The following is an 8863-nucleotide window of genomic DNA, read 5'->3' as shown; positions in this document are numbered from 1 at the left end:
ACGCCTATCACGCTATGCCACTGCTTCTCCAAGCAGTGGAAACTGCTTCTCCAAGCGGTGGAAACTGCTTCTCAAAGTGTGGTCTTCAGACCAGCAGCATTGGCATCACCTGGACACGTAAAAAATACGAACTCTCAGGCCCCCCATGCCACGCCTGCTAAATCAGAAATTCCAGAGTCAGGGCCTGAGATTCTGGGTTACAACAAATTCTCCAGGTGATTTTGATTCATGCTGGATCATGAATCCAGCCACGGCCCCAGTCACTGGCAAAGGAAAACCAGATGCTTCACCAACCACTTTTCATCCATTAAAACTGGGCACATCGGGGCCTGAATTAAAACTGGGCTTGTGGTGGCTGAAAGGGAGGAGAGGAGGGCAGAGGTGAGGAGTGAAAGTGGAGAAAAAATGGGAGGAGGAGGAAGAGGAGCAAGAGAGCCCCAGTCCTCGCGGAAATGGGGACTAGAGGTAGATCTCAACTCAAACTGAGCCTGTTGCTGGAAAAGCGTGTAAAATCATTGATTTTTGCAGTTTACAGGGAGCCAATGCAACTAATACAAAGCTGGAGGAAATCAGTTTTCTAATGAAAAATAGACTTGATTACTCTACTTCAAATGTAATTTGGGAGAGTGATAAGTACTATACCATGCGCATTTGCCAAGAAGTGATACACGCTGCAAAAATCAGTAGTTAATTAGAACTTCAGTGAAGTGCCAGTTTTCATAGGGAGTATGAGATAGGGGAAGGGATGCCATTTAGCAAAATGAAAATTAATGGCTTTGTGCCTCTTCCTACTTTTGAAGAACTGGCTTTACATCTACCAAACGGTATTAGAAAATGTGCAAAGTAGGGGCGCCTGGGTGGCTCAATCGGTTAAACGTCTGACCGGCTCAGGTCATGATCTCATGGTCCATGAGTTCGAGGCCCGCATCGGGCTCTGTGCTGATGGCTTGGAGCCTGCTTCTGATTCTGTGTCTCCCTCTCTCTCTGCCCCTCCCCCATTCACATGCTGTCTCCCTCTCAAAATTAAATAAACATTTTTAAAATTTTTAATAAAGAAGAAAATGTGCAAAGTTTACTTTCCAATCATCTGTGGCCACACTGCCCGTATGGTAGCCACTAGGAACATGTGGCTGTTGAGTACATGAAATGTGACTAGTGCTGAGATGTTCTGTAAGTATGAAAGGCACCCCGGATTTCAAACACTTAAAACAAAAATAAGAATGCAAAAAAAAAAAAATCTCAACAGTTTTTATATTGATAGCATGTTGAAATGATAATATTATGATATATTGGGTTTAATAAAATACATTAAAATTAACTTTACCATTGTTTCTTTTCCCTTTTTTTGTGCAACTGCTATAACACCGAGAATTAAATATGTTGTCTGCCTTACATTTGGATTAAGTAGTAGCACTGAGAGTTTACGTATTTGATGTAGTAAATCTACTTCAGTCAAACTCATGGAAACTTTTTTTCAAATATCACCCAAGCAAGTCAAAAGGAAATAGGGGGAATTTGTAGTTGCCCATGACATAGGATCTGAGAAACTCCAGTCGAAAAAACATTCCCATCCACAAGTCCTTTATTACCTCCAAGAGTTCATGTCTTCCAATTAACCACATTTTCCTTTTTCCTTAACTGTCTTCACTTACTACATAAATATACTTATGAGAGGACTCCTATATTAAATATGCATAAACTGGGAATGAGAAAAGACTTTCGGAGATCTTCAATTTCCATTTCTTCCCTTTCCTAAAAAAAAAAATCATCTGCTCAAGATCAAGTGCAGTCAAGATGTTGACCCAGTTCTGGGTTCTCACTTCTCTTACTTCGTTTCACTTTAAAGTAAATAAATAAATAAAAATGTACTACCCACCACAAATATTCCAATGGTGCATTTCCTGGGGTGGCATTCAGGGGAGATCTAACAGTGGATCTATTTGGTGTTAGTTTTGAGAAAGTGAATGATTCAGTGAATGAATAAGAAATTCTTTTCCAAGTTACTCAGGTAGTTTTTTTGTTTCCAACAATATTGAAGGAAGAATTGAATCCAGTTTTCCACTGATATTTATTAATGTTTCTAAGAAGAAATTGCTGAGTACTTTACTTTTTGCATACAATTCAGAAGCAGTTAAAAAAAAGTGATTGACATTGTGATAACAGCATTCTTTCTTTTTTTTAAGTTTATTTATTTATATTGAGAGAGAGAGAGAGAGAGGGAGAGAGAGAATCCCAGGCAAACTCCAAGCTATCAGCACAGAGCCCGATGCAGAGCTTGAACCCATGAACATTGAGATCATGACCTGAGCTGAAATCAAAAGTCTGATGCTTAACCAACTGAGCCACCCAGGTGCCCAACAATATCTTTCTAATAGCAATCTCTTTATTCACGTGAACAAGGTTTGTCAGCATTTGCATCTGTAAAACTAACAAATGGGGTGTTACTGGTGCTGAACCCTGTTTCATTTTTATCACTAAACATTCTACATTAAAGGATACTAAAGTGTCCCTTGGTGGCTCAGTGAGTTGAGCGTCCGACTTCGGCTCAGGTCATGATCGCACGGTCTGTGGGTTCGAGCCCTGTGTCAGCTTCTGTGCCGACAGCTCGGAGCCTGGGGCCTGCTTCAGATTCTGTGTCTCCCTCTCTTTCTACCCCTCCCCTGCTCGTGCTCTATCTCTCAAAAATAAATAAACATTAAAAAAAAAGGATACTAAGCTAACTGACTTCTTTAAAGCTCCATACATCCCATTTAAAAATTCATTTCCGATAAAATTATATTTTAAAGTTTAATAATTATCAAAATTTATAATATATTTATGTAAACTCCATGCTAATAGTATTTTTAAAGGTAATTCAGCAGTGGGGAAGGATAATTTCAACTTGAAGCCTTTTGAAATTTTTTAAATGTTAAATTTCAGTTGACAACTATTTTCTTGTTGCAGAGAATTATGATGAAATAATCTATAAGCCTAAATTTCTGTGACAGAAAGAGAATGGAAGTCAGAGTTCAAGGAAGCAAAGGAAAAAATTGGAATTTCCAACTTTTAAAAGACGGCTTGTTTATCTGTTTCTTAAATGGATAATGGTAGATAGGAATCAAAGCCCATAGTCTTTGGTTTCATTGGACTCATGGAATAATTTCTTCTCTTTATTTTAAAATAATCAATGTTTGTAATATATACAAAAGTACGTTATTTGAAGCTACTGTTTAAACTTATGCCAAAACAGTTTAGATATCAACTTTAAAATGTGCAAAGTGAAACAGAATTTTTCAAAATTATGTTCAAGGGTATAAGGGAGAAAGTTTGAAGACCACTCAGCTCTCAACCCTGCCTGCATCAAAGCCATAAATGGCCAGACTCCACCCAGGAAAAATGAAGTCAGAATCTCTGGGAGCATCCTCCCTACCCTGCCTAAACTCATTATAGTCACTTGAGCCAGAGTTGAAAACCACTGTCATGGAGTGAATTAGCTTTTCCTCTCACCTTCCTCTGGGACAGAAAGGGTCTGGAAAAGCACATGGAATGGGTACAGAACAAGGAAAGGAGAAAATCAAAAGAGGAGAAAGGGACACCTAGGTGGCTCAGTTGGTTGGGTGTCCAACTCTTGATTTCAGCTCAGGTCATGATCTCACAGCTCATGAGTCCAAGCCCTGCATTGGGGCCTGCTTGGGATTCTCTCTCTCTCTCTCTCTCTCTCTCTCTCTCTCTCTCTCTCTCTTTCCCTGCCCCTCCTCCATTCATTCTCTCCCTCTCTCTCTCTCTCTTTCCCTCTCTCAAAATAAATAAATAAACTTAAAAAAAAAAAAGAGGTGAAAGAAGCAGGGGGGGGAAAAAGCAGGAAACAGAAAGCATTGAAAGTCATCCCATCCCACTCCACCCAACTTTGCCAAAGAATAACCCTGCCTCTAATCAATAATGATTGAGTCAGTAGCAGTGACTCTTGGGAAGTACATTCGTCCTTTTTTATTTTTTTGTATCATTGTAATATTTTACAAAATAAATGTTCAGTAAAAGTCATTTAGATGAATTCTTGTTGTTTATCTGATAATGAAACCTCTTTTATCTAATGAATATTGATTCTCACCCATCTTATGCCAGTTCCTTCTCCATCGTCTTCTCAATATTCAGTCCAAAAAGAATGGCCTCATCCTTGTTTGGGGTTTAATGTTGCAAACACCAAGGACTTGGGAATAAACACTGTTCTCCAGCTGTTACAAAATTCCTACTACTTTGCTATGGGCTATTTCATTTGAGAAGTCCTCCGTGATGCTTCTCATACATATGGTTTCATCCATCTTTCTTTTTTTTTTTTTTTAACCATCTTGTAAGCGATAAATTCCATACCTCCTCTGTTCTGACATCACTGGATTCTGACTGTCCATAGGTAATCGGTACTGTTTTGATGCCTCTGCTGTTGACACTCGTGGCGATTTCTTTAAACGGTAGTCACCTGTGGGAACCAAATTATTCTACATGATCTTCAAAGGCTGTCAGAAGATGCTTTCTTGAAATTGTATCACTTCGTGAGCAAATGTGAAATCCTTGGTAAAGCCATGGGTTTCTTTATATTTATGATGTTGGAAGCCCTTCTCAACCTGACTACCTACAGTACATATTTGCTGTGAATGTTTTCTTTCAGTTCATATAAGCACAATGCTAGACAGCAGCCAAATTATTTCCTCACTCGGGGAAAACAATGTATTGTTATGCACATTTTATTGATTTCATACAACATTTTTCAAGTCAAGAAAGAAGTAGGATTCCCGAAAAGTGAACACCATAGTCCTCCTCCTCATCACAACCCCCAGCTAGGCAAATGCTTGAAAGAAATGCCTTAAATATTTTAAATCCAGCTGTGTGAACTTGTCACATGGAAGGCCCCTCCAAATCATTAAGCAAACTGTCTGAGGCATAGCTGACACTTTTAGCCCTTACCTGACAAATCTGACAGGAGTCACTGTGTTAACTAACCCCTAACTCATCCTCTGGAGCCCTTCCTCTTCTCTATGAATGGCTCCTGCATTCAAGGCTCCTGGAAAGTTTTCTTCAACCACGATAATCTGGGGATAATCTCAAACTGTTGGCTTTGTCCAGCTTTTGCTTGTAAAGGCTAACATTTTATGCTGGACTTCACCAGTGAGGGATAAATTAAACAGAAGTAGCAAATTGTTGAAAGTTTTTAAGGACCCTGAGTTTGATAGGTAACTGTGACCCCAGGCCCCTCACGTCCATTTTCTGCATTCTCTACGTCAAACTGTGGCCAAATCTAATTGAGTTTATTTGTCTCCTTCTACTCCCATGGCCACTGCCCCCTCAGCCCAGGCTCTGCCTCCCTCACCTAGGTTTTTGTGACAACTGCTAACCGATCTCTTTGCCCTGGGCTTTTCCTCTCTCTTTGATTTGATCTCCATATGGTTGCTTATGTTATCTTCAGAAAGCACAGCTCTGATCACAAACTTCCTTTCTCACAACGTTTTGAAGGCTCCTCATTGCACACAGAACCAAACCCAAAACTTTCTCACTTGGCTTTTAAAACCGTGCACGCTCACCAGATCCAACATTTCTAAAGGGCCTCGTTTTCCAGGCACTCATGCAAATACCAAAGGTTATAAAAAGCAACAAGAATATTAAGCATTTGTTGGTAGTAAGAGATAAAAAAGAATCAAACACGGTTCTTACCAGCAGAAGTTCTCTTCTACCTGGGACACAAGCAAATCCTAAGAGAGAGGCTTATTGTATTCCACTGCTAATTCCCACACACAGTTCCACCCGTTTGTCCCCCACACACTGTTGGCAGGAATCCTCTCCTCCAGCCATTCAGGAAAACGCCTAATCCTTAAAGACACACAACACTCCACTACCTCTGCATGTTCGCTCATTTGGTCCTCTCCATCTGGAAGCCTTCTGCCTCCACGTCCTTCCCGGGGGGCATCCATCGTGCCAGCTCTCCTCCAATTCAAAGGATTCCTTAGGGCTCTCTCAGAGCACCTCAGCCAGATTGATACCCCCTCGCCTTTCCCCACGGTGTGTCTGGTGACATTAAACACCTATCGTAATAGGTTGTATTATAGGGCACCTGGGTGGCTCAGTCAGTTAAGCGTCCAACTCTTGATTTTGGCTCACGTCCTGATCTCACAACTGTGGGATGGAGCCCTGAGTTGGGTCCCCGCCTGGGCAGGGAGCCTGCTCACGATTCTTTCCCTCTCCCTCTGCCCCTGTTCAGCTCTCACGTGCAACTGCTCTCTCTTTTAAATAAACAAACAAACAAAGTGTTACATTACTACTTCTTGTCCACTAAATTTGAAAGACCTTAAAAGCATGGATTTTATCTTTTTTTTTCCCCACTATGTCTCCCAAGGTACCCAGAGCCTTACATATAGAAAATCCCCAACAAATAGTTGATAATCTGCAGTAAATTCTTTAGCAAGGGTCCTTGACAAGGTTGTACTTGATGTATTGCTTCCTTTTGTTGAAATTCGACGCCATTGTTTTCCACGTCGTATTAAGATTTAGCTGCAAATACCCACTAAAGTTTTTTATAGCTTCTTTAACCAGATTGCGAGGCAATTCTTTTTTAGCCAGCAACATAATGTGGGGAAAGACAATGTTCCTTTTCTTTAATGAGTTCTGCAATCACAGATTTCCTTGGCTATGCCTTTCTTTCGTGATCCTTGATCCACACGGTGATGCTGTAACCATGGTAGACACTGAGCCACAAAGCGGTCCCAATTCTAAACATTGGTTGGCCAAAACAAAACAAAACAAAAGTTCTCATCAAATTAAAAGTTCTAATTAAATGGCGTGGCTAAATTCCAGGTTTATGAACCGTTACCATCTTCTGCTTTGGATAGAGTTACTCTTGGGCTCCATAACACAAAAGCCATGCCTGTGCAATGACAAAATAGTCATCAATGACGTTTTTAAAAAATCAATTCTCAAACCTGGCGGGAGGCGGGGGGGGCAGTGGTGATGAAATAACCAAAGGAGTTTTTCTTATCTCATATAGACAGTATGGTTGGCTAAAGTGTGATTTTCTGCTCTTCACCTCACTATTTTATTACCTTGTACATAAGAAACATATTTGGATAAAAAAGTACCATATTAAGCTTTGCTCAGTGGCAGTATCGTAGCCAATGAGGTTTATCCGAGGCGCGATTATTGCTAATTGAAAAAAGTACCATATTAAACTCTCTGGTGGGTATAAGAAAGATAAGCTGAGATCTTCAGCCTTCAAAATTACTCAGTATTTGGGAAGACAAGATAAATATATTCAAAAAAAGTGAATTCATTGTTGTCAAATATTACAACAAAGCAAAGAGGTCACAAAAGAGCATCAGACTGATTGATTTCTAGGTATGCTCCATAATTAGGACTGTATACTCAGCTAATGGGAAGTTCACTAAGAATTGGGGTGGCCCAGAGGGCTAATGGGAAGGCTAGTTTAACTGAACAAGAAACTTTAAATGGGATACTAATTTTAAGAATGAAAATAAGCTTATATCTATAATTATTGAAAATGAAGTCACAGATGCTAAGGGTCTAGGTTACTTCAAGATTCCGTAAGCCCTACAGAGTCTGGAAAGACATGCAGGTACTGTCTGTAGCTACAAAGGAAATAGTCTTAACTGTCCTATGATCACAAACACTCATGGGGTACCGATGATGGCACGCAGGATGTTTCTTTGTTTCTCCCAGCTGTTGCCATCAGACCACACCGGCCGCCTCACTGAGCATCCCTTTACTCTTCCGCTTCCTCTTCCCGTTCAGCCTCTCCCACCACACACACAGGCTTTTTTTCCTCTATTTCCTCCCCATCAGGTGTCAGTTTTCAAAGTACTGAGTTTTGTTTCTAGCTGCACCGTGGATGAGCCAGAGCAGAGCTGTTAAATGGGCCTTGGAGGAGACTTCACTTGGGAAGTTACAAAGTACGCCCACCCCCAGCCTGAAACAAACCTACAAATACATTTCACTTTGGACTGCGCAGTGTAGTAATTTCTTTTCATTAATTTCTATCCTTTTTTTAAAAAAATTTTTTAATGTTTATTTTTGAGACAGAGAGAGAGCATGAACGGGGGAGGGTCAGAGAGAGAGGGAGACAGAATCTGAAACAGGCTCCAGGCTCTGAGCAGTCAGCACGGAGCCCAACGCGGGGCTCGAACTCACGGACCGCGAGATCGTGACCTGAACCGAAGTCGGACGCTTAACCGACTGAGCCACCCAGGCGACCCAATTTCTATCTTTTTAAAATTAGGAAATTTTCAGATTCTTCCCTTAAAAAAAAAACCCAGAATATCCACAATGCTGCAGTTGAGGAATGACTGCTCGCTTTTAGGTGGAGATAAGCTTTTTAGTTTTCCCTGTTCCTCAAAGCTCCCCACTATTTACATTTCCTGTGGTCTTATAAACCTTTTTCTTGGGCATCCCTGTTTCTCAGAGGAGAGCATCTATGTGAACAACAAAACTTTCTTTTGTTATTATCAACCACTTTTAATATTATAATGTAGACTCATTATGCTAAAAAAAAAAAAAAATCTGTGTCTCTATTCTGTGTATCTGAAGATGTTCCCAAGATCTGATTCCACGGCAGTTATAAAGTGGACAACTTTCTAAGAGGCACTTATCTGTCAAATCACTAGGGTACCACAGAGTGCTCATTATGTAAGGTACTAATCAATTACCAAAGGTGTGTAAAAAAAAAAGTATCTTCCACAGGAAAAAAACAGATCAAAGCATAGACACTGGAAAATTCTAAATCCATAAATAATTTTACTCTTCTGTTACCTCCAGAATAAATTTCAAATTCTCAGACTGAGAGAATGTGAAGCCCTGCACTCTGTGACTCCCTGTCTTTCCAGAATTA

General features: G+C 40.4%; 1 pseudogene; it reads left to right on the top strand.

Moving 5' to 3' along the window:
• Positions 1 to 7107: 7107 nt before the first annotated feature.
• On the top strand, positions 7108 to 7274 carry LOC113598409 (uncharacterized; annotated as a pseudogene).
• Positions 7275 to 8863: the final 1589 nt, after the last annotated feature.

The sequence above is a fragment of the Acinonyx jubatus genome, chromosome C1, assembly GCF_027475565.1.
Source record: "Acinonyx jubatus isolate Ajub_Pintada_27869175 chromosome C1, VMU_Ajub_asm_v1.0, whole genome shotgun sequence".
NCBI classification, from domain to species: Eukaryota; Metazoa; Chordata; class Mammalia; order Carnivora; family Felidae; genus Acinonyx; species Acinonyx jubatus.
The sequence above is the reverse complement of the archived record's forward strand: the minus strand, read 5'-3'. Positions and strand labels throughout refer to the sequence as shown.